Here is a 27726-nt window from a genome sequence, read left to right as displayed (position 1 = left end):
GTTGTATTCGATGACCTTCGAGAGCCTTCCTAGCTCTAAGTTGTTGATTCTCTACTTTTTGTTCTTTCTTGAAACGCTTCCCATCTCTCCTGCTAAAGACAGTCAGGTGTTTCAGCGGATAGAGCAGTGGACCTGGAGTCAGGAAAACAGGAGTTCAAATCTAGCCTCACCTGCTTATTAGCTGTAGGACACAAACTCTGTTTGCCTTAGTTTTCTCATCTGTGAAATGCAGATAACAGTACCTACCTCCCAGGACTGTTGTGAGGATTAAATGAGATAATATTTGTAATTTGTTTTGTGAATCTTAAAGCAATATATAAATGTTAGCTGTAATCATCATCATCATCATAATTATTTACTGTTATTATTCTTCTTTCTCCATTCACACGTATATCTTACAGTAAGATCCTATACATACATACATACATAATACATATATGTATATATATAATATGTGTATGTATGCATATAGATACATATATAGATATACATGTATGTATGTATGAATACATATGCCTGCATACCTATATAGATAGATATACATATATATGTACATGTATACATAATATGTGTGTGTGTGTGTGTGTGTGTGTATAATCATGTTACTTTTAAACCACTAAGATACAATAATGTCAAGAGAAACCCATTAAAACTTAGAGGAATTTCAGACTTAGTTTTTTTTTTTCCTGCTGAGGCGTAAAACAACAACAACAACAACTTCCTACCCCTCCCCCAAATTCAATCCCTTCTTGATGGTAGGTTGAGTAAATCACTTAGAAGAACAGGAAGGAGGCTTAAATTACCAGACTAGAAGTCCCAAGACCAATGGTGGTGCTGGTGGTCCTGGAGACTTTTATCACCTCCAAATTTAAATTTTATATATATATATATACATATATATATATATGTATGTATATATATATATATGTATGTGTATATATATATGTATGTATGTATACATGTATATATATGTATGTATATGTATATATGTATGCAAAATTATTTAACAAAAGTTCACTGCAGTTAGCCTTAAGATAAAATTCTTAAAGTTACAGATCATATTTACATCATTCTTTAGAGTGTTGAGTAGATCAAAGAGTATGATATAGCCACCATTGCTTGAGGCATCCACCAAAAGCATGGAGGCCACCTGGGGTCCTCTATATTGCCCATCCTCCACTTCAAGGAGATAATTCAAAGACATTCTAAAATTACTGAATATACCACCTGTTTCTTGCCAGGGCTGACCAGGCTAATCTGGTACCTCAGGCATGATACTGAAACAGAAAGAATGAAACCCTCATAGATCTGACAGTTAACAAAAGGAGAGAAAGCAGAAGAAAATAAAATTTTGTAGGTTATTAGGAAGCACAGGCACATTCAAGGCAAATTTAGAGGGCCAAATGGACTTTCTACAGCCCGTTGAATTATTCTTGGAATCTATGTGTAGGTTTCTTTTAACAGGCTTTGACAAATCAAACATCCTATTTCTTCTAGAATTCTCAGTAGATTACTCGCCTCATATTTCTGTGAGGTACACAATCTTTTCAACTCATAAACTATAATCAGGGCTGAATTCCTCTAAAGACGAAATATCTGCATTAACTGAATGTATTCTCTTTTTGGGGAGGGAATAGCTTTCCATTGTCAGGTTGAAACGTTAACCTCAAAACGAGAGAAGATACTGAGAAGCACCTGACATGGTTTCATCCCATCAAACTAATCAAACTTTTTTTTTCTATGACAGCCTATTTGGTTTAATGGATAAAAGGAAAGCAAGAGATAGGAGTTATCTTGCCTCTACAAAGTCTGTGAATCCTATCCTCCTTTGCATACTATCCAACTGACCAGAACAAATACTTCAAAATCATAATACAGAATAGTGTGAATAGCACTGGAGTGAGAAGTATGGAATCTGGGTTCTAGCCTGAGTTCTGCCACTAGGTGTGGTGACCCTGGACAAGTTACTTTCCTTCTCTACGACTTAGTTTTCTAATATGTAAAATGAAATGGTGGGACTAGATTAGGGGTTCTTAACCTGGGGTCTGGAGACAGGCTTCAGGGGATAAGTGAAGTTGTATGGGGAAAAATTACACCCTTATTTTTATTGTCCTTTAAACAAAATTCAGCACTTCCTTTAGTTGGAGATAAAAACAACAACAACAACTTTATTCTGAGAAGAGGTCTATCGGCTTCACCAAATAGAGTTTGTGCAACACACACACACACACACACACACACACACACACACACACACACACAGATTAAGAATCCCTGGGCTAAATAAATGATCTCTGAAGTGCTTTCTGGCTTCGTGATGTTGAGTTCTATTTTCTTTTTTTTCTTTGTTTTAATATGTAAATTTATTTTTAGTTTTCAATATTTACTTCCACAAGATTTAGAGTTCCAAACTTTCACACCATCTCACCCCTCCCCCCACCCCAAGATGGCATGCATTCTGAACATCTCTTCCCCTAGTCTGTCCTCTCCTCTATCTCTTCCCCCCTTCTCTTATCCCCTTCCTCTTCCATTTCCCTGCAGGGCAGGACCGACTTCTATACCCCATTTCCTGTATTTCTTATTTCCCAGTAGCATGTGGAAACATTTTTTTAACATATGTTTTTAAAACTTATGTTTCAAATCATCTCCCTCGCCCACCCTCATTAAAAAGGCAAGCAACTCAATATAGGTTATACATGTGCAGTTATGCAAAACACTTCCACAGTAGACATGTTGTGAAAAACCAGCTCTATTTCCCTTAATCCTATCCTGCCTTCCCTTGATCCTGTCCCTCTCAGAAACATTTGATTCTGATCACCCCCTTTCCCAATCTGCCCTCCTCTCTATCATTCCCCTGCTCTCTTGTATCCTTCTCCCCCTATTTTCCCATAGGATAAGACAGATTTTGCTGAGTTCTATTTTCAATTGGATATTTGTACTTTACCAGTAGTATTCAATACTCAGAATTGATCTACAGAGACATGACAAGTGATGTTCTGTAAGAATTAGTCCACTAGTAATTACTATTTTCCCATCAATGACGTGACATACGGTAGTGAGCATTAGTATGCATTAAATATCATTAATTTGGCATAGGGCCCAAGAGAGATAGGTTAGCAATTCAGAGAACAGGCTTGGAATTTTCAAAGACCATAACAAAGGCTGACAAATGGGACTACCAGTTAAACACTTCTTAAGAGCCTTCTCTTCTGTACCCATTTGCTGTTCTCATAGCCATGTTAGTACAGTTAAATATGGTAGATGTAAGACTCAAAGAATAGATGTAAGGGCAGGATGTAACTCTGGAAGGAGGCAGAATGGTGGTCCCATTGTTGTGATAACACCTGCTCAGGTGCTGCTTGGGTTACAATTTCTTTCTGGTAAATTCCAACTCGGATTCTATGATTCTATGTGGATAATTATCTTACCATGGAAATGGTCAGAAGCTAGAAACTCAGTGAGTGTACAAACAAGTTTTGTGCATTAGGTAAAGGGTGGGTCTAGAAGAAGACTCTTTATATCCTTTCCACCTATGAGATTCTATGATCTATGGAGAAGTTCAGAAGGGATTTAAAGAAAAAAAACAAACTCAGGATGATGAGTTTCTGGAGATCATGAAGGTCTGGGGGGAGCTTCCAGATATCTACCACCCACCCTCTCCAACCAGAGGGAGAAAGGGGTTCCAGGGGCAGGCGGGGCTGAGGAGGTGGAGTTTCAGAATTGATTTCATCTTGCAAAATGATCAGGGTATATTGTAGTGGGACATGCATGATGTTCTTGAAATTAAAATTAAGCAGAATAGCTGAAGGAAAATGAAGTGAACTGAAAAATTCTGAACTCTCTATAAAATGAAGACTTTGGAAGGAGCTTATTTGCTCCTCCTTCCAGTCCTCCAGTTAGAAGGAAGAGGCAACTAAAGATACTAAGAAGGAATGGAGTATCAAAGCTGGATCAAACTCCAAACTGATGAGATTTCGGTTAATGACCTTGTGCTGGGGAAGGCCGATTGTCCCTGGGGTTGAAAATAAACAGAGCAGCTAATGGAAAATTAAATAACTATACCTCACAAAGGCAGAATTACAATATACCTGGCCATTTGCTCCCATCAGATCATGAGACCAATCTGTTGTGATACCTAATGTTACTCATTCATCCCTTCAGCACCAAGGTCAGGGGTTCTTAACTTGGGGTCCCAGACTGGGAAAATGTCCTGTGGATAGATTTCAGGGACTGGTAAACTTGGAACTTTTTATATATTTATAACTGAATTTCAATAAATTAGTGTTTTTTATTACTATACGCACTTTATTTTGTGCATTTGAAAACATTCTTCTGAGAAGGGATTCATAGGCTTCACCAGACCTTCAAAGGATCCATGATACACAAGAGGTTAAGATCTACTGACCTAGAGGCTGCTTCAAGAAACCTTTCTTAACTGTTCTTTTTTTTTTTCTTTTTAGGCAATTGGGGTTAAGTGACTTGCCCAGGGTCACACAGCTAGTAAGTGTTAAATGTTTGGTCTGAGGCTGGATTTAAACTCAGGTCCTCCTCACTTTAGGGCCAGTGCTATAACCACTGTGCCACCTAGCTGCCCCAACCATTTTAATCTGCTCTAATTATTCAGAGGATCAGAGAACTTAGAGCAGGAAGGAAATTTATAAATCAGCCAGTCTACTTTCTTTAATATTGTAGATGAAGAAATGACTTTTCCAATATCACACAGGTAATAAAAGAGCAGCTTGGGCAGCTAGGTGGTACAGTGGATAGAGTGCTGGGCCTGGAGTCAGGAAGACTTGCATTCAAATGCAGCCTCAGACACTTACTAGCTGTGTGACCTTGGGCAAGTTACTTTTTTTTTTTGTCTTTTTAATTTATTTATTTTTGGTTTTCAACATTCACTTCCACAAGATTTTGAGTTCCAAATTTTCTCCCATCTCATCCTTCCCCTCACCCCAAGATGGCGTGCATTCTGAATACCCCTTCCCCTAATCTGCCCTCCCTCTGTCTTTCCCCCCTTCTCTTATTTGGCCAAGTTACTTAACCCTGTTTGCCTCAGTTTCCTCATCTGGAGGATGAGCTGGAGAAGGAAATGACAAACCACTCCAGTATCTTCTCTGAGCAAACCCCAAACAGAGTCACAAACAGTTAGACACAACTTTAAAAAGACTGAACAAAAACAAAAGTAAACAGCTGAGCCAAGATTTGAATCTAGTTCCTCTGATTCCAAGCCCAGGTTTCACAACACCATGCTTTTTCTTTGACTGTACATCCTCTAAGACCTTTTAGGTATTCATATTTTACTATGTTGTCATTTACCTCGTGTGTTGTAATTATTCTCCAATTAGACATTTTCTGTTTGTTTTTTTTGTTCAAGACCCAAGATGTGGAAATTGTTTGGCTAGGAAACTCTACCAATGTGAATTTTTAATTCTTTTTGCAACTTACAATCTTATCCTGTTTCTTGTATTGTAGAAGGGTCTAGTGACTTGCCCATGTTTACAGAGGTAGATGCATACATCAGAGGTAGAATTAAATCCAGGCCTTCCTGCCTCTGAGGCTATTTATCTACTATGCCACGATGCCTCTCTATAGTGTTGTATCTGTAGTATTTTATCTCTCCCAATTACATAATGATCCCCTTAAGGGCAAGGACACAGGGTTCTGCTCTTATTGCGCTCCTCCTTACCACCATCCTTCCCAAAATAAACTCCTGCTGGAGTGCTTGGCACACAGAAGTCACTCAATAAATGATTAGTGAATTGGTAAATTGTTCCTTATAGCTTAGAAAATGGGGCCTTCTAGTGACTCCTTGAATATACTCCTTCCATTTATTTCCTTGATTAAGCCTGTCTCTTCATAGCTCTTCAGGGGCCTGGAGGCCTGATGCTCATCTTTTTTATTTTCTTTCTTTAAGAAGCTTTTATTTCAGGAAGGTATTAGTCCTCCCTTTACACTGTCTTGCTTCTCTTGGGGCCACAGGTCAGAGTTAAAAAACATAATAGATCATTCACATTAATGGGTGTCCAAATGCTTTTCTTACTTGACAGAAAAAGAATGTGGGGATAAAGCTAATTTAGGGTTCAAAGGGTATATTGGTTTTCTCTCCCACTTAGCAAATTATGTTCTCCAAGTGGGTGAATTCCACGGTAAGTCAGCAGATACACCAGAGAAATGGAAAAAAAAAAACCCATGAAAAAATTCATAGCTGAATAAAATTCACTGGGGGAAAAATTTTGGGTGCAGTTGGTATTGGGATGAAATTTTGGGGTATAGTTGGCTGGCTTTTGGTCTGACAGTGAGATTTTAAAGGAACACAGGTACTAGTTTTGGCCCTGGGTATTTTCAGTTATAGGGTCCAGGCCTGTGGTGTCTTTGAAATGTCATGGGACCTGGAGTCAAAGCCTGACTCCAATATTTATTACTTATTTCCTGCTGGCCTAATTGCCAACTTAAATAATTGGGATGCAGGTCTATTATGTGTGAGTTTTGGGGACTGCTTCTGGCCATATGTGACAGAGGGCTAAATGGCTTACACTTTGAAATAAGAGGATCATCACAAGCCTGGCCTTTTACCAGCAGACATATACCAGAAGTTGTTTGTAAAGTGCAAAGCCAAGGAGAAATGTGAAATGCCTAAATAGCAATCCTACAGACTGTTTTTTTGTTTTGACAAGGTTGAAGTTATCAACCTCCCAGCAGGTTATGACAATAATCATTAAGTTACTAAATTTTTTCTTTTAATCAAATATAGTTATCTTTTATTTTTAATGTGTGTGTGTGTGTGTGTGTGTGTGTGTGTGTGTGTGTGTGTGTAGGAATAAATTACCCATCCAGTAATGTTCTGCAGCCAGCCTATACTCACTTGCTATAGCTGATTGTTAAATATTCAATGTATTTATACTTTATATCTTCAAAATCACCAAAGCTATGAATCAGGGCTCAATTTAATGTTTTGTTCATTGTCTAGTCTTAAGAAAGTGATGGAGAAAATGCTAATAATATAGATTAAACTTAAAAATTTGTTGTGCATTTTTGGAGATCTAGTTGTTAAACATTTACCAGCATATCCCTGCCTGTCCCATACCAGACTCATACTGTACATTAGGCAACTCTTTACTCCACCTTCTTAGGGAACTCTAGGATTGATCCATAACCTAATCTAATAATAATAATCTGTCTAATCTAAGTGAATTTGTCCCATGGGGTACCAGGGTGAGATAAACTGAAAAAATGTGAGAAGAGGAGCCTAACTCTCAGTAGAGGCTAGGTTCCTTAAGACTGCATCTGGTCTAAACCACACATTTGGTTATAAAACATTTAATGCCACAAGCCTCTGTGGGCCCTGTAACAGTTTCTAAGGTTAGTCCTCTTTTAAAGCCTTCTAGAATTTCTTGCTATTTTTTCATGGACTCTGGGAAGTCTTAGGATTCTAGCTTCCATCAGTTAATACTTTTTTTCATTCTTCATATAATATTTTCCAACATGTCTTGCTTTCTCTTTGACATTTCATCTATTCTTACTTCTGTTTTTAGGCTCTTCTAGGTTGGTGTATCTGCTTGTGAACTTCATTTTTATTCAGACTTCCTTTTTATTTCTTTAAAGATTTTTTTCAAAAAATTTTTTAATTTATGGAATAATACAAACATTTCCATAACATAGTATAATAATTTTTAAAAGATGATTGCACATGGAACTGCAAATCTATTATGTACAACTTACTATTCTTTCTTGATTTTCTGGTGTTTCAGGTTTTTTTTTCTTGTGAATTCCTCATTCCCTCACTCTTCTACACCTCCCTTTACTTTGCTACAGAGACTATTCTCCCTGAACATTCCCTTACCACCCCCCCACCTCAACATTAGGCTGCTAAGAGTCCTCAACCTCCTGAAAGACATGGATATGAGATTGAGCTGGACTTACTCCTTGGCCCAAGTACATTTCAGTGAGTGTGGAGGTGTGGAGAGAGGTGAGGAGCGTCTTCCACCAGTTTTCCAGTGCTTTTGCTTTTGGTTCTCCCTTGCTCATGTCTCCATGGGAAGGCAGTCTACAGTCGGCGCCCCCACGTCCTTTTTCCTCTCAACTCTTTGCAGTCTAGCTTCTAGCCTCGTCATTCAACTGAAACTGCTCTCTCCAAAGTTATTAATGATTTCTTACTTGCCAAATCCATTGACTTCTTCTCAATACTTAGCCTTCTTGACCTTTCTGTAACCTTTGACCTTTGATACTCTCTTCTTCTTGGCAGGTGTCACTACTGTCTCTTGATTCTCCTCCTACGTATCTGACTATTCCTTCCCAGTTTCCTTTTCTGGATCTTCATCCAGATCATGCCTAATAAGCATGGGTATCCCACAGCACTCTATCCTGGGCCTTCTTCTTTTCTCCCTCTATATTATTTCAGTTGGTAATCCCATGATTCAATTATTATCTTTTTGCTGATGAATCTCAAATCTATTTATCAAGCCCTAAACTCTCTTCTGACTTCCAGCCTCACATCTCCAATTTCTTCTTAGACATCTCAAATTAGACATCCTATTGATATCTTAAACTACACAGATCCCAAACTCAACTCGTTCTTTTCCTCCAAACTCTTCCATCTTCCAGACTTTCCTATCTTTCCAGTGCCCCAGGCTCACAACCTAGGTGTCATCCTCAACTTCATACTCTCTCTTACCTTCTCACATCCAATCTTTTGCCAAAACCTGTTGATTTCACTTTTGCCATATCTCTCCAATACCCTCCTCTCCTCTGGCACTGTAGCCACCTTAGTGTTGGCCTGCTCTCATCTCCTCATGACTAAACTGTAATAGTAGCCTGCCACAAGTCTCTCCCCATTCCAGTCCATCTTCTAGCCTCTGAAGTCATTTTCCTAAAGTACAAATCTGACCAAGTCACTGTCCTACTCAATAAACTCTAGTGATTCCCTATCACCTCCAGGATCAAATGCAAAAACCTCTGGTGTTTGTAAGCTTTCTATCCCCACATCTTTCCAGTCTTCTTACATTCCCCTTCACATACTCTTTGATCCTGCCATCCTTGCTGTTCCTCAAACAGGACACTCATTTCTTGCCTCTGAATATTTTCTCTTGCTGTCCCCTGTGCCTGTAATGTTTTCCTTCCTCATCTCCAACTCTTAGCTTCCCTGGCTTCCTTCAAGTCATAGCTAAAGATCTGCCCTCTACAAGAAACTTTTCCCAACCTTTAATTCTAATTTCCTGCCTCTGTTGGTTATTTCTATTTATCCTGTATATAGCTTCCGTGTACAAATTTGTTTGGAAATCATCTCCCCGTTCAATTGTGAGACCTTTGAGAGCAAGTCTTGTCTTTTGCCTTACTTTGTATCCCCAGAACTTAGCACAATGTCTGACACATAGTAGGACCTTAATAAATGCTTATTGACTGACATGAATTTGGTTCATTTCTAGTTCTTTACCAGTAGTCTTTGGTTACCTTGCAAATATCAGACTAACAAAAGCCTCCAAACAAAGAAAAGGTTTATTAAAGGATATTTCTGGAATAAAAACTTGCATCCAAGATCATACCGCAACCCAAAATTAGCAAAGGAACAGTTGTACCCTCCTTCCTATTTCCTCTTCCTACTGGGTCCCCCCAAACTCCCAGTCCCTGAAAACTCCCAGCACTAACTAATGAAGCCCCTTCTTTATATACTGCTAAGATATCAAGAACCCTAAGGAGGGAATATACTGATGAATTGACAGCAGAGAAGGCTAATCTCAATCCTAAATAGCTTCATTCAGTACCCATTACTCTTCCAGCCCCCATACTCTGGCAGAACTGTACAAGAGGATCCACTCAGTAATTTCCTTGCTATGGCTGTGTCTGTCAACATACATCCTTCTCCCCAAACTCCTCAGGAGGTTCTTAAAGGAAAAAAGCTCCATCTGGGGTAAAAAAACCACTGGAAAAACTGGAAAGCAGTATGCCAGAAATTAGGATTAGATCAGCATTTTATAGCACATGTCACAAAAAAGATATGTAACCTTTATATTAAAGACCGCAAAGTTTAAAAATTTAGAAAAGAAGTAGGTCCTGTAAGCTGTGTTAGAGATACATTCTCAACCAAAAAAAGGGACAGAGACAGTTACAAAAGACAAAATAGATAACTTTATTTATATGAACCTGAAAAGCTTCTGTACAAACTAATGCATCTAAGATAAGAAGCAAAACAGTAAAGTTGGGGAAAAGAAATCTGTCCAGCAGATATTTCAGATACGTATTTGGAATCTAAGATATGTAGACAATGAACATACACAGTTGATCCTCATTATTTCTGGATTCCATGTTTGAGAATTTGCCTACTTGCTAAAATTTATTTGTAACCACAAAATAAATACTTGTGGTGTGATCATTTGTAGACATGTGTAGAAACAGTAAAAAATTTGAGTTGCCCAATGCAAACATTCCCAGCAGAGGTTGACAAGGTGATGCTCAGCCTTCTTATTTCAGTTCTCATGTTGTAAGCAAGCCCTTTTGTTATCTGGTTGGTGCCATGTTTTTTCACCTTTTTGTGTTTTTTGATGGTGATTTCACTGTTTAAAATGGCCCCGTGGAGTAGCGCTGAAGCCCATCGCGTGTTCCTAAGGGCAAGAAGGCATGATGTGACTTACAGAGAAAAACACGTGTGTTATATAAGCATTGTTCAGACATGAGTTGTAGAACTCATGAGTCCAATGTTAAAAAACAATATGGTAATCCAGAAACTGAAGAGGAAGTTCATTAACCTGTACATGAGGCTACTCTGCAAAGTGCTTGAATAAATGTTATGACCAGAGGCTTGCAGAAAACAAATCCTATATTTCCCCTAGGAATAATGGTTCAGTATTCATTAATTCAGTTTTCATGGTGGCTTTATAGAACATAACTACCACAAATTATGAGAATCGATTGTATATATCAATATCTATAGACAAGCAGCTAGGTGGCACAGGGAATAGAGTTCTGGCCCTGGAGTCAGGAGGATCTGAGTTCAGATCTAGCCTCAGATACTTCCTAGCAGTATGACCTTGGGCAAGTCACTTAACCTTGTTTTCATCAGTTCCTCATCTGTAAATGAACTGAAGAAGGAAATTACAAACCACTCAGTATCTTTGCCAAGAAAACCCTATTGTGGGGTCACAGAGAGTTGGATACAACTGATACACTCAACAACAACAACAACAACATATCTATAAAAAGATGTATTTGTGTGTGCATATATATATGTATATATACATAAAATATACGTGTACATATTGTGTGTATATATCTGCCACACATAAATGTGTGTGCATTCAAAAGTCATTCCCAATAGATAAATGGTCAGAAAGAGTATTTAAAAAAACAGCTCTCAAAAGAATTGCAAACCATTAACGAAGATGTGAAAGAATGTTCCAAATCAACAGTAATAAGAGAATTGCAAATCAAGACAAACCCTAAGGTTTTACTTCACACCCAACCAATTGGCAAAGATGACAAAAGAGGATTAATCACTGCTGGTGAGGTTGTAAAAAGATAGGCACATTAGTGCATCGTCAGTGGATCTGTGAATCTGGCCAGGAATTTTGGGAAATGATTTGAAATTAAGCAAGTAATTAAGCATATCCTTTGACCTAGAGATTCCACTACTAAGCTTATGCCCCAAGGAAGATATTAATAAGAAGAAAGTAACCATATACACCAAAACATTTAGAATAACACTTTTTGGGATAGCAAAAAATGACGTCCTCAATCGAGGGGATGGCTAAACAGATTGTGGTACATGAATATAGTGGATTATTACTAAGCATGCTGTAAAAATGACAAATATGATGAATAGAGAAGCATTGAAAAATTTAAATAATTTGATGAAGAATGAAGTAAACAGAGCTAAGAAAATAATATAGAACATCACTACAACAATGTAAATGGAAAGATGAACTACAAAATAATAAAAAAGTGAATTTTGCAAAATTACCTAGAACAAGAATGGCACTAAAGTTGAGATATGAGGAGATACACCCCCCCCCTTTGAGGAGGTAGAAAGTTCATGGGTGTGATATGTTGCATATATTTTCAGACTTTTTTTGATGTGATCACTTATGCTGGGTTTTTTTCTTCTTTTTCTTTTAAAAATATTATTTGTTGTGTGGTATGACTCTCTGAGAGGGAGGAGAGGAAAGGATACTGGCAGAAATTCTGGTAATATGGAAACAAAAAAGCACCCAAATTTTATTTTTAAAACTATATAATAAATTTTTAAAAATAGATAATAAATTAAGCATACTTTCAAAGTTGTCCTGCAAGTGTGGCTCCCTCTGTTCTTTTCCAGGTTTTTTTTTTTTAATGTGTGTCATTGACACTTTTTTTTTTTTTGCATCACTATCACTAGACTATCAGCTCTTCCTCCTTACTGAAGTTTAGGGGGAAAAAAATCTGTCTTGCAGCAGACAACACTGATGCAAAATCCTCTTCATTTTCCTTAATGGAAAACAGAAATTCAAAGTTTTACAAAGGTTTTCTGAGACAAAGTCGGCATGTTGTTAGCCCTGCTCTGTAGTAACAAATCTCAGGGTATTCATTTTCTCTAGCCATAACTAGCTGTATTTCATGAACCTAGAATATATAGAAAAAAGACAGCAATAGATACTTTGCCCCTCCCCTCAACTGCAAGCATTTCCAGCTTCTCACATTCAAAAACCCACAAAAAAATGGTTTGTTTTAAGGTAATATTTAAAGTTAAACAAAAGGCTGGAAGAATTCTGCTGTAAACTATTTCAACTTTTTCAAATTAAACGGGAAAGAGTATAAACTGATCGTCTTGCTACTATTTCATACTTGGGGCTGGTTAATCAAAAAAGAAAGAATGAGAAAATGACATCATTACCTGATTGATTATTCTATATTTTAATACTAGGAAAAGAGAATTCATCAGGTAGTTAAAAATACAAAAGAATTCTAATGTTCAGTAGGATGCGACCAAGGAATAAGGGACAATAGTGTGAAAGAAGATACATTGCTTTCTCAAAGATTTCAATCTGCCTTTTGGTATCTTCCACCCATTGGTTCCAATTCTAATTCTTCTGCCTGCACCAAGCAGAGAGGTTGCTACACTGGGATTCATCTCTAAATTAAGAACTATTCAGCTATATGACCGCATAATGATACCAAATAGAGGCATTCACCAAGTCAATCTTATCAGATATGGAAATGTAGAAGTTTAGGCCAGTTTCTGCTTAAAGAATCAATCCTCCTAGGTGGCACAGTGGATAGAAGAGTGGCATTGGGAGGACCTGAGTTCAAATCCGACCTCAGATGCTCATTTAGCTGTGTGACGCTGGGCAAGTCATTTAACCTGGATTGCTTAAAAAAAACTTAATACTCTTTATAGCTTCTGAGAAGTGGTCATCTAGCCTCTACTTAAATACTTTCAATGATAAGGAACCCCTTTCTGCCAGAGGCAGCCCAATCCACTTTTGAATATTTCTAAGTACTAGGAAGTTTCTCCTTACATTGACCTGAAAAGGGAGTGGGGGAGAGAATATGCATTTATGAAATACCTTCTATTTTTCTAGACATTGTATTAAGCACATTACAAATATTATCTCATTTGATCTTCAAAACAACCCTATGATGTAGGTGCTATTATTATCCCCATTTTGCAGTTGAGGAAACTGAAATAGACAGAGTTTAAATGTCTTGGCTAGGTTCACAACTGTTAGATGTCTGAGGTGAATTTGAACTCAGGTCTTCCTGAATCCAGGCATGGCATTCTATCCACTGTACCACCTACCTGCCTTTAAGTTGAAATGCAACTTCTACCCACTGGACCTGCTTCCATGGCCCTCTGGGCCATGAAGACCAAGTTTCATCTAATTACATTGACAAGGCACAAATGTTAGGTTGCCACTAATGTTGGCAGATCTGCCTTGTATGTTCTGCCTGCTTTGGGGCAGATAGAAGACTTCCCATCTGGTAAGAATATCAAATCCTGAAGCACATAAAAGTGAGAAAGGTTTATACAATATACTCTGAGATAGAGTTGAATTTTCCATGGGACGTGGGGAAGGAAGAGGAAAGGCACAAAACTACCTCTGCTGACTTTCATTCTGATAGATAGATGTCATAAAATCATTAGAGATTGGGAGAGAACATGTCAACTGTGTTTCTTCATTCCGTGTATGAGCTACCAGTTTATTGGGGGCTGAAGTGAGCTATAATAATCTATAATAAAAACTATAATAATAATAAGTGAACTAATATTCAGTATTAGCCCTTGGTCCCAGAAGCAGTATGGTGCATTGGATAGGGCCCTGAACCTGGAGTTAGGAAGCTCTGGGTTAAAACTGTATTGCAGATACTTACTAGCTATGTAACTCTAGGCAGTTCACTTAGGTCCTCTGCCTTCACTTTCCTTATCTGTAAAATGAAGCTCTAGAATTATTATGTATCATCCTGTGATAATGGTAAATTTTATCTGTGGATATTACTGATAATAGGGATGAATAAGGTGGAGTCTGTGACAACAGCCAGTGGCAGTGGCAATTACAGTCTCTGGGAACCTATATCCACACAGGGTCAGAATCAAGAGATCATAGAATTTTAAAATGAAAAGAAAACTCAATTGGCTATCCCATCCAACTTTTTACTCCTAAAGGAATCCCTACTACAATCCACCCCTACAAATGATCAACCCAGTCTTTGCTCAAAGACCTATAGTGAAGAGGACATCACTACTTCTGGGGGACAGCCCATTCCATTTTTGGACACACACACACACACACACACACACACACACACACAGAGTGTATATATGTATATTCTACGTATATGTGTGTATATATGTATATATTCTATATATGTGTATACATATGCACATACATATATAGAATTCCCTATATATGTATATGTACACACACATATGCATATATACATATATACATATGTGTGTGTGTATATATATGTATATGTATATATGTATATACATATACATATATATATATATATATATATATATAGTCTGCTGTGAGAAGTCACTCCTGTAAGCCTCCCTTTAAAGTACATTACTACCCTAAATCCTGTGCAGACAAAGATAGTTTGGTCTTATTTTTATTTTTAAAGGGAACTGGTGAAGCTACATCTGTATTAAATTTCCTAAATGGCATATTGGCTTACAGCCTGGAAACAATGTAACTTTTGCTTAACAGAAATTATAATAACTGCTGTTTTTGTTTTCCACCTAACCTGGATGCTGAGAAATACATTTTTGTTGGTAATACGGTTCATGTGAAAATATGCAACAGAATTTAAAACCTTTGACAAAAATGCCTGCAGAAACGGTGGCAGGATGGGAAGGGCAGGTAGCCGGACTGAGCATCCTGAGCTCAAGCTGCTCTTCCACAAGACCCTGGAGTTATGGAACAGCCCTCATTGAGAAGCAGCTTTGCTTGTAAGGAAACAAGCTTGACATTGAAATAAGTTCAGTGGAGTGTATAGGCAGTCTGTAGGTCATCCCTTATTCTTATCATATAGATACTAAATTGGGAATAACAGGGAATAAATATTATAGCAGTTCAGAAAACTGAATGATCAATGAAGGCAAGAGTGCTCTTGAAAAACTTTCCTGAGTGGTCAGTATTGAACCTTGAAAGATTGTTAGGATTGGATAGGTGAGGTGATAATAAGATCATAAGTTAAGAGTTAGAAAACATAGAGGTCATCCAATCCCTTTATTTTATAGATGAGGTAACTGAGGCCTAAGGAAGTTTAAGTGAAGGTCAGGATATCCTGTTTTTCTTCCCCAACAGATTGTCCCCTTTAATTCTCACTCATTCTCATTTTCTCTCTCTCTCTCTCTCTCTCTCTCTCTCTCTCTCTCTCTCTCTCTCTCTCTCTCTCTCTCTCTCTCTCTCTCTCCTCCCTCCCTCCCTCCCTTTCTCCAATCTTTCCTTATCTACTGGTTCTTTTCCTAGTCCCAAGTGTCCTCTATTTAAAAAGAACAACACCCTTACATCCAGTCATGCTCACAAACTGTCCATGTACCCCAAGGCTCTGTCCTGGCCTTATCTTTTTTTCTCTGCACTTTCTCACCTGGTGATTTCATCAGCTCTCATGCATTCAATTATCATCTCTGTGAAGATGACTCTTAGATCTCTATCTCTATCCTAGCCTTTCTCCTGAACTCCAGTCTCACATCAACTGCCAATTGACATTCAACCTGGAAGTTTCATAGACATCTCAAATTCAATGTGTCCAAAATAGAACTCATTACCTTTCCCCCTAAGTCCACTACTATTCTAAAGTTCCTCATCACTATCTAGGGCGCCACCATCCAATCTCTCAGGCTCACAACCTTGTTCTTATCTTTGCTTCCTCACTCTCACTCATGCCATATGTACAATTAGTTGCTAAGCCTTGCTTCTTTCTCCACAACATCTCTCAATTAAACCCCCTTTTCTCCACTTTCTTAGCCCCAACCCTAAGTCAGGTTCGTATCACTACTTACTTGGACTATTTCAGTAACTTCTTAACTGTTTTGCCTGTCTTGGGTTTTTCCTCATTCCAATCCATCTCTCCTACATGGCTGCCAAAATGATTTTCCTAAATCATAGTTTTGAGCATGTCACCCACTTACTCATGAAGCTCCAGTGACTTCCTTTCATTTCTTTAGAATCAAGTATAAACTCTTCTGTTTGGCACTTAAAGCGCTTCACAACCTCCCTTTCTACTTTTCCAAGTTTCTTACATTTTGCTTGACACTACACGCTCTATAATCCAGTCATACTGGTCTATTTGCTGTCCTGCACAAATTGTAGCTCCCTTCTTTGTCCCTTTGCATTGGTTCTTCCCTGTGCCTGTAATTCACTCTCTCTTCACCTCTGCCTCTTGGAATTCCTTTTCTTCAAGACTCAGTTAATGTACCATCTTCTTCATTAATCCTGTTCTGATCCTCCCAGCTATTTGTGCCTTCTCTACTAAAGCCATCCTGGAAAGATCTCACATGTATTCTGTACATATTTATATATGCACTTGGACATGATATCCCTCCAATGAGAATGTAAATTTTGGGGTGGCAGGGACTGTTTTGCTTTTGTCTTTGTTCACAGCACTTAGCATAGTGCCTGTCACATGCTAGGTACTTTAAAAGGCTTGTTGGAAGCAAGATTGTTGAATGCTTATTACTGAAAAAAGCATTCATTACGTACTTACTATCTGAAAGACACTGTGCTAAGCTCTGGGGTACAAATATAATAGAGATAGCCTGGTCTATGGAAGCCCTGTCCTTGAAGCACATACAGGTATACCCTGCCTGTTTTCGTCCTTCAAGCACGTACAGATATTTCTCCACTTGGTTTCTGTCCAAATGACCATGTGGAAAATTAGGGGGAGCTATTTTCTGGTCATGATGACTCATGGGTTGATACTATTTGATAACAAAAGTCTTTTAATTGGCCATGGAGTCAGAAGAATGGATGACTCAGGCATTACTTAGCCAGAACAGACTGTACACACAAAAAGGGAAATCTGCCCATCTATCAGTATTTCCTTAGTGGTTACGAGGGGGCAAGAGTGTTTGGTCCAGAGAATTGAGTGGGGGAGGGATATAAGCATTTTATTGTGTATAGCTCGGCATCAGTGAGCACATGACCCCTTCTCCCTCTTTCTGTTTATTCTTTTCTGAGGTAGATGCATTCAAGGTACTAACTCTGTGGGTTTAGATCTAGAGGTTCCGTCAGAGGTCCCATTGGTGACCAGCATCATTAGCAAAGTTGACCATAGTTAGTAGCAGTAACCACAGGAATGGACAAATGACTAAGCAAGAATCTTGAAACATACACGGTTAGGCAGCAGCCTTGTGAGAATTCCAAGGTCTAGAGATATTGCCTGGACCTCAGGGTCAAGGGTGGCAGTTGGGCCTTGTGAGAAGCCATCATACAAACTAAGCACCTGCTTAACTTTTCCCAAAGGCAGATTTACCTGTTCAGCCAAGATGCTACATCTCAGAAGTAGCAAGTTCAACTAGACTGCTGTTCAGTGGAGAAGCCACGTGCGGAAATAATCTAGTTTAGCAGAGGAATAATTTTCCTATCACTGACACCACGTCCTACAGTGAACTTCCAGAGGACTCCACAGAGGGAGAAGACCTCTAGAACCAGAAGGTGGGAGATGTCTCCTTGCCATATGTGTTCCTTCCATACATGCTTAGCTACCATTGTACTTTAAGATTAAGCTCACTCTCCTCAAGGGCCTTCAATGTCATACGGGAGGAATGTTTTGTGTAGTTTGGTTTTTTTTTTTGCTATATCTTCTCAGTAAATCCCTTTTCTAAAAGCTAATGAAGTCTAATTAGTTGACTTTTAATGGGGAACACACTGATGGGGACTCAAGTAAAAGTATTACGAACTACAGCCTTTTGGGGTTATTCCTAGGACCTCAAGGGGAAGTAGTAGTCAGCTATCATCTGGGTAATCTAGCTTGCCAATGAGTGGGAGTTGGGTAACTAGCCCCAGAGGGCATGATGCATAAATAAAAAGGAAATATAGTCTCTTCCTTCAAAGAGTTTATGTTATAATAGGGGGAGACAATGCATTAACATAAGAAGTTCATAACAGAACATAAGAAATTATGACCAGCAAAGTATATATTAGTCTGGGAAGTCACAGAGTAGAGCATGGAGTAACATGCTTTCTCCAAAAACAATGGTTGAGTTGATTTGACTATTATTCCCACAGCAAAAGGTTGAGTGGAGAGAGGAGTAAATTTGTAAACTGGTAGGAACGAGGCCTAGGTGACATGGGATTGGGTCTGAGGCTAGCTCGCTATGTAGTGAGCTTTCACCAGTCAGAACAGTATTTGTTCCATGGCAGGGGTTCCAAACCTGAGTGGCTTAGCTTCTCTACAATATAGTCTTTGCAGGTCCTTTTCACAGAGTGTGGCTGCAGTTGGCTTGTTGACAAGATGATGGAGGAATGGGAGAGGAGGAGCGGGAAGGAAGGGGGACTGAATCTTGAATAAAACTACTATTAGGGGTTAGGAGGAGATAGTTGAGTCAGGAAAGGAAATAGGAGTAGTTGGGGGTGGGGAGAAGTGAGCTATATGATGTTATAGGAGAAAAAGGAGGAGATATTTTTGAAATTGTCACAGAGAAACCAAAAATGCATATAGGGAGTATGCAATCCAGTATTCCTTGGTTTCATTTCAGCCTTTGATAGTTATATGACCACAGGTAAAGCCCTTAATGGGGCAGCTAGTGGCACAGTGGAGAGATTACTGGTCCTGGAGTCAGAAAGCCTCTTCTTCCTGAGTTCAAATCTGGCCTCAGACACTTACCTGCTGTGACCCTGGGCAAATCATTTAACCCTATTTATCTCAGTTCCTCATCTGTAAAATGAGCTGGAGAAGGAGATGGCAAAACCACTCCAATATCTTTGCCAAGAAAATCCCAAATGGGGTCAGAAAGAGTAAGAGATGACTGAAATATGAAAGGCAAAAGCCCTTAACCTCTTTGAGCTGCTATGTCCTTATCTGTAAAATGGGGATAATAATGCTTACTTACATGTTTACTTCATAGATTTTTAAAGGAATGCACTAGGTCTACATGCCTAATGTAAATGTGAGTTATTATTGGCAACCGAGATAATTGACTGTAAGCTGACAAATCAATGTTTCCAAGGCATGTAAAGGAGAACACTCCCCTTTCAAATTTTTGAATTTCCCTATTTGTGTTATACCATTGTGATCTTCTCAGCCACTTAGGCTTTGAACCTCAGTCATCCTCGACCTTTCCCTATTACTCACTTGCCATACCCCAATTAGTCACCAAGTGCTACTAATTCTACCTCCACAAATCTTTCATATCTATCTCTTCATCTTGATTCAGACTGCCATCACTCTAGCTTGGGCCCTTATCCACCCTTGTCTACACTATTGTACAGCAGTTGCTCCCTGCTTTATCCCTCCACTTGGCTCCTCAAATAATCTTCTTGATAAGTAAGTCTGACCATGTCACTCACCTGCTCAAAAACTCTAGGAGGCCCCTGTGGTTTAATGGATGGTGAGCAGAGGATTTGGAGTAAGGAAGGCCAGAGTTCAAATCCTGCCTCAGGCATTTCTAGGTCTATGACCTTAGGCAAGTGGTTCAACCTCTCTATGTCTCATCTGATAAATGAGGAGGTTGGACGCCAGGGCTTCCAGCACTTACTGTCTTTGTGGACACGGACAAGTCATTAATTACATCAGAGCTTCAGTTGTCTCATCTGCAAAATGAGGTTGGTAATAACTGTCATGCCTATCTTGAAGAATTATGAGGCCTTAATGTAAAATGCTTTGAAAACCTTTTAAGTAGGGTGGTGCAGTGGATAGAGCATTGGCCTTGGAGTCAGGAAGGATTTGAGTTCAAATCTGGCCTTAGACCAACTGTGTGACCCTGGGCAAGTTACTTAATCATGAAAGAAAAGGAAAGAAAAGGAAAGAAAAGGAAAGAAAGGAAAAGAAAGGAAAAGAAAGGAAAAGAAAGGAAAAGAAAAGAAAGAAAAGAAAAAGAAAAGAAAAGAAAAGAAAAGAAAAGAAAAGAAAAGAAAAGAAAGAAAGAAAGAAAGGAAAGAAAAGAAAGAAAAGAAAAGAAAAAGAAAGAAAAGAAAGGAAAGGAAAAGGAAAAGAAAGGAAAGGAAAGGAAAGGAAAGGAAAGGAAAGGAAAGGAAAGGAAAGGAAAGGAAAGGAAAGGAAAGGAAAGGAAAGAAAAGAAAAGAAAAGAAAAGAAAAGAAAAGAAAAGAAAAGAAAAGAAAAGAAAAGAAAAGGAAAGGAAAGGAAAGGAAAGGAAAGGAAAGAAAAGAAAAGAAAAGAAAAGAAAAGAAAAGAAAAGAAAAGAAAAGAAAAGAAAAGAAAAGAAAGAAAAGAAAAGAAAAGAAAGAAAAGAAAGAAAGAAAAGAAAAGAAAGGAAAAGAAAGAAAAGAAAGGAAAGGAAAGGAAAGGAAAGGAAAGGAAAGGAAAGGAAAGGAAAGGAAAGGAAAGGAAAGGAAAGGAAAGGAAAGGAAAGGAAAAGAAAGGAAAAGAAAAGGGAAAGAAAGGAGAGAAAGAAAACCTTTAAGTGCTATGTCTCTGATTAGATGCTTAATAATCACCTCTTGATTGATGGATTATTACTTCTTGCTACAAATCTAGCACTGTGCAGGGTACCTTGCTGTCTCTTTAGCATCCATTAGGCAGCTCCAAAAATGGACAGGATGACCACACTCATTTCTTAAGCACATCATCCACCAACATGTCTTTCTTACCTCTGTTGTAAGTAAATCAATATAGGTGTTCACATTTTGTAAATGGAACCCTACTCTGGAGTTCTTTTCCTCTTAGTTTTAGATTTTCTACTTCCCCTTACTCTCAAAAAATGGAGACAATGTGCACGAATAACTGTTTTTGCATTTGGTTTTTGTAGCCAATGCTTTCCCTTTGAGGTTTCTCTCTTGTCTTCTCAAGTCCAAAGGAAAGCTGTGTTTTGGTAAAAGACCAATTGTCACTTTCCACCGTGGTTATTACTGTTTGTCATAATTTCCTAGGTACGCTCTGCTTCCTGTTGTAAGTAACAAAACACCTCAAAAATTGTTCATGTAACTTATCCCACAGTTCAAGCTTCATTAAGTTTCAGAACATTTCTGTGACCAAGGGAAATTTAACTGATTTTAAGATCTAAGTATAAACAGAATAACTGAGATCTGGGGCTGTCTCTCAAGATAGTTGCGGGTGTAGGAATGGCATATCATCCAATTCCTCAGTCCCATCTTTTGCTGCTTTTTGCCCAACCTCTCTCACACATATTATCCACCAGCGTCTGATAACTTCGACTCAGTGATCACTATTATTGCTACCTCAGAGAGTCTGTCTCTTTGTATCGTCCCAAAAAACTCTAGGAAAAGCTCAGTCATAATAAACACATAATATTTGAACAGTTTTCTGGATGAATGGAATATTTGATTTATTTGACTTTGATGAATCTTAGTATAATCACATTTCCTCAAACTTCTATTTTGGGGTGATCTATACTATTAATGGGGTATTATTATTATTACACTACATATACGCATATCTTCCTGAGTTCAAACCCAGCCTCAGACACTTGCTAGCTGTGTGACCCTGGGCAAGTCGCTTAACCCTGTTTACCTCAGTTCCTCATCTGTAAAATGAGTTGGAGAAGGAATTGGCAAAGCACTCCCATATCTTTGCCAAGAAAACTCCAAATGGGGTCACGAAGAGTCAGACACAACTGAAGCAGCTCAAGGACAACAATGCTATTAATGTCACAGGGATTTTGAAGAAATATAAGACCACAGAATCTAGAGTTAGAAGATACCTCAGAGGCCATTTGTCTAATCCCCTCATTTTGTGTTTGAGGAAACTGAGTCTTAAGGAGATTAAGTAAGTTACCCAAGGTTGTACCAGAGGTCAGAGGCAGGATTACAACCCAGGTGCTCTTACTCCAGAGCCAGAGTCCTCAACATGACTTACCCTAAATTATCAAGAGTAAACTAAAAAGTTAAATATAAATAAGTACAATAGTACTCAGTTAAGTATAAAAATAGCAGATGTTTTTAATTCACAGTATCATAAGATCACAGAGTTAGAGTGAGAAGCAACCTTAGAGGTCACGGAGTCCAATCCCCCTCATTTTACAAATGGAGACACTGTCACCTGAAAGCAGGGATGTGCTGGTAAATGATTAATAACCAGTTGTACAACATACTTTTAAGTTTAATGTTTATTATTAGAATTTCCTCCATCACTTTAAGGCTAGGCAATCAACAGCAACAAAAATTAAGTAAAATCTGATTTCTAAGATGTAAATTTAACAATAACAGCCAAATTAACAACTCTCCATAGGTAGTTCAAGCACACCTCTGCTTAAAATCCAGTCCAAGTATTCTCCATTTCATGCTGTTGAAATCATAGGTCCTTAAAGCCAGAAGGGCACCTTCCTCGTAATTCTGGAGTCCCCATCACTCCAAAATGAAGCATTACAATCCTGGTAGATCCCCCCAGAGCTTGTGTTCTCTTGGCATGGCCTTCAGGTTCCTGGGTAAATGCCATAGCATGATACAATTTCAGAGGTAGATATGATGAAATATAACTGTGTGAGATTTTGCTGTATCTTGCTGGAGCCCAGGCCCCTGAGAAACATCCTTGCCCTCCCCTAGCTATATCCCTCTCCCTCAGATACCGTCCTTCCCTTTCCTTTCTCCTCTTCACCTCTTTCCTATTCACCTTTATGTGTTGTGTTCATCTGTCAGAATGAAACCTCCTTTAAACAGCTTTGAGCTACTTGATAACTCGGACAACTCAATGACCAACCATGATTCTGGAAGACTGAGGATAAAACCTGATATCTTCTGACAGAGATGTGATGAATTCAGGAAGCAAAACAGGATCTATTTTCAGACAGGGAGAATTTGTTTTGCCTGTGCATTGGTATAAGAGCTTTTCTTTTTTTCTTTTTCCTGTGGGGTGTGTGGGGGCCGGTGGGTAGAATTGGAAGAGGAATAGACTATAAGGAGAGTAGAATGAAGGAGCAAAAAAGGATCATTCAGAAATATTTTTTAAAAAAGATAATAGTAAGAGCTAACATGTATATGGCTCTTATAATATACCAGGCATTGTGCTAAGAGCTTTATAATTATTACTTCACTTAAGCCTCACAACAACTCTGGGAGATAGGTACTGGTATTATCCTCATGTTACAGATTATTAAAATGAGGCAAACAGAAGGTAAGTGATTTACCAGGATTATATAGTTAGTGTTAAATATCTGAAGTCATATTTGAACTCAGGTCTACCTAACTCCTTAAATAATGGTGGTGGCAGTGGAAAGGGTAAAGAGAAAAGATTTAATATTTTTATTCTCAAATAATCCTCTATTAGTTTTAGATGTTTTAGTAGTCATTTTAGGGATTTTGGCACATAAAAATATTGATTACATAAATTATGAGGCATAATGAATCTAAAGAAGTCAGAATATTGAACCAACCTAATATGAGACAGTTCTCCATTTCATCTAGTTTTCTTCATCCTACTCCCCACTAATCCTGTCTATTTTAATATTCTAAGCTTCTCCTCAAAATGTAGAAAGACATCACAGATTCTCTATTTACTATGGGTATGATGAAAGTTCACGTAATGTGCATATGTCCCAATACTTTTTGTGGGAAATAATTTCATTGTCTTTCCATTCAAATATAAATCCTCAAGCACCACAGTGTTGGAGATAATTTATAATGCATGAATAATAATGTAACAAGTAGAAAAATGTCATTTTGTCCATTGTTAGGTAAACCTTCCTGAAGACTTTGGTTCAAAAGATGATTCACTGAATTCCTGAGGCAAGTAGAGCCGCCCTTACATTTTTATATATTTGGTTAATCATGTCACTGGCCAGATGTGGATAGTAATCACATAATTGGAGAAATAGTTTGCAGAGGCTGTAGGCAGTGATTTGGGAATTATCTAAAAAAATCTGCTTGGTCTAGACAACTAAATCAGTCCAAAATATCCTTGAGACTTGATTCTTCTGTTATATCTCATTCAGGAATACAGATCACAGAGAATGTCTTTTGAACCAAGTTCTTCAAAAAGTCTATTTTGAAAGCCAGTGAATTTGACCAGTGTAGATAGAAAAACCAACTCAAACCCCAAATGGATTTTTTTCAGGGGTGTCGGAAGTGGTATATTTTTGATAGGTTATCTACATTGAATGAATTGATTAATTACCAAATCTCAAATTCACTTTGGAGTCGTAGAGAAAAGACAAATGATGAGAGGGGGAAAAGAGGCTTTTGAGGGTGAGTTGACAAAATGGGATACTTGAGATGGTTAGTTTTGCCTATATTTTATTGCACAAATCTCTGAGTAAAAAACAAAACAGAACAAAAACAACCTAATTTTTCTTCTATAAAGAGCTCAAAGACAAATAGAGTAGATAATATGTTATACTGAAAAGGGGCCATATGGCACAGGGCATAGAGAGATGGACTTGGAATCAGGAAGACTTCTCCTTGAATCCCACCTCTGACATCTCCTACCTGTGTGACTATGAATTGCAGAATCTAAGCCTCAGATTCCTCATCTGTAACAGATGAGATAACGTACCTCTTGTGAAATATATTTAAGCTGATCTATATATAAATTACACTGTAAACTTTATAATGCTTTGTAAATATCAGTTATTATTGAAAGAAAGGTAGTTGATTAGAGGGATGGTAACCTTAAAGGTACAAAAGACAAATAGGAGTATGGGCCAATTTTGAAATCTTTGCTTTAAAAAAAAAAACAACACCTGTAGTTACTGGATGTCAAAGCACTTTGTTCATTTTATTAGCCCTTATGTGAGAGAGTATTATTGGACTGTTCCACAGAAAATGAAACAAGGCAGAGAGAGGTGGCATGTCTAGCCCAAAGTTTAACAAAAAAAAAATGGTATTAGAGAAGGCCAATATTTTCTCAGCATAAGGTGCCAATGCTGGAGTAATGTTGGCACGTCAGAGCCAAACGAGAAAACAGCCAGGGAACGATGTAGCTTGAATACCTCCTTTCTTCCCTGGAGGTGTAAAAGGATGCCATGTGGGATCCTTCAGCTTTGGAGGGGCTCCAGAGAAATATCTCACCAAGGTTTCATGACAGCAAGGAGGCCAAATCTCTCCTGAAGAATATTCTTGTGGTGTGTGAAGAAGGTGTTAAAGAGCCAAAGAAAAGTCATTTTCAGGTCTCTCTATGCCAGAAATTCTTTTTTTAAAAAATGGAACCTCAAGCATAGTGTGTTTGCATGTAAAATATATATGTACCTAAATTTGAACCCATGTGACATAGTACAATACCTAGGGATTAACTGTAGGAGTCCACCATCTTGATCTCAGTCTTTCCAATCTGTATCCACATGATTCCATTTCAGCTCCAAGCCTTTCCCTTTGCATGGAATATAAGGGATAGGGAATGAACCTGTGATTTCATAGGTATAAGAAACTTCCTATTCCGGGGCAGGTTGACACCTTCTCTGTACTTTGACCTGTTACAGAATTATCTATGGCACTAAAAAGTGATATAATTTGCTCAGTCACACAGTAAGACTACATTAGAGGTAGATTTTGAATTGTTCCAAAGCTGATTCTCTCTCTTCTATTCCATGATATATCTCATTAGTCTTTCATGATCCATTTTGGAGAGGGAAATGACTGCGTTTGGATAGAGCAGTGAAGGGTTTCATCTTCCTGGAGAGCAAAGCCCTTAATGAGAGGCAACGTGATGCAGCAGAAAAGTGGCTCTTAAGTTAGAGGATTCAGGGTAAAATCCTGCCCCTGCCCGTTAATACTCATGAGACCTTTGTTAAGTCACTTAACTTCAGTTTCCTCATCTACAGAATGAGCGGGTTGAACTAGAAGATTTCTGAGGTCCCTTCTAAACTCAAGACCTAGGATGCTGTGCCTAAAATGGAACAAACATAAAACACAGATCTGGGGCACAGCACAGCCCTTGAGAAAGTATCACAGGCTTTGAAATAAGTAGTATCTAAAAAATAAGAAACATTTAGAACGTGACTAAAGTGTTCCTACACTTTGACTCAGAGATCCTCCTGCCCATAGGTAAGGTGGTACAACGCACAGAGCACCAGTCTACCAGGTCAGTCAGGAAGATCTGAGTTCAAATGTGACCTCAGACACTTGCTAGCTATGTGAACTTAGGCAAGCCACTTAATCTCTATTTGCCTCAGTTTCCTTATCTGTAAATGAAGATCATAATAAACACCTATCTCCCAGAGTTGTTGTGAGGCTCAAATGAGATAATAATTTGGTGCCTGGCATATAGTAAGCACTGTAAAATTGTTAGTTATTATTTCTATCATTATTATTATTATTATTATTATTAGGTATATACTCCAAGGAGGCCAAAGGCTGAAAAGTCCCATCTACATCAAAATATTTATAGCAATACTTTTACTTAATAGCAAAGAACAAGAAACAAAGCAAATCAATTGGCAAATGGCTAAACAAACTGGGGTAGATTATCACAGAATGGTAAACAGAGAAGCATGGGGAAGATTTATATGAAGGAAGGCAAAGTGAAGTTAGCAGAATCGGGAAAACAATATACACAATAACTACAACAGTGTGGATGCAAAGAACAGCAACAAACCAACAGAACACAATGCTGTATAATTGTAATGATCAAACTTGGCCCTGAAGGAGAAATGAGAAAGCACACCCTTCTTTCTTTGCCAGAGTAAGCAATCATGGGTGTGGAATATCCCATATACTAAGATTCCATTGATATGTTCCTTAATTTTACTGAACTATTTTGTGTTTTTTTTCTAATCTCCTTTTTTTTTTCTTTGCTGCAAGGGATAACTCTGGAAGGGGAGAAAGAGGGATCTGGGAAAAAGAAAAACCTGGATTAAATACTGCCTTGGATACTTATTAGCTGTATGACGCTAAACAAGTCACAACTTCCCTGGGTCTCATTTTTCTTCAGCTTTAAAAGGAGAAGATTGGGTTTGATCACATCCAAGGACTTTTCTGGCTCTAAATCTGTGATTTTATGACCCTATAAGCCATTTAACCTCTCTGGACTTCGGTTTCATTATCTGTAAAATGAGGCAATTGGACTCAATGTTCTCTAAGGTCCCTTCCATTTCTGAATCTGTCTATCATCCCTCAAGTCACTAAGTCTCTTTGGGCCTGAGTTTCCTCATCTGCAAATATGAGTAGGTTGGACTAGATGAC

Source organism: Phascolarctos cinereus, unplaced genomic scaffold, assembly GCF_003287225.1.
Source record: "Phascolarctos cinereus isolate Bilbo 61053 unplaced genomic scaffold, phaCin_HiC Scaffold_3;HRSCAF=262, whole genome shotgun sequence".
Taxonomy (NCBI): domain Eukaryota; kingdom Metazoa; phylum Chordata; class Mammalia; order Diprotodontia; family Phascolarctidae; genus Phascolarctos; species Phascolarctos cinereus.
Note: the sequence above shows the minus strand (reverse complement) of the source record.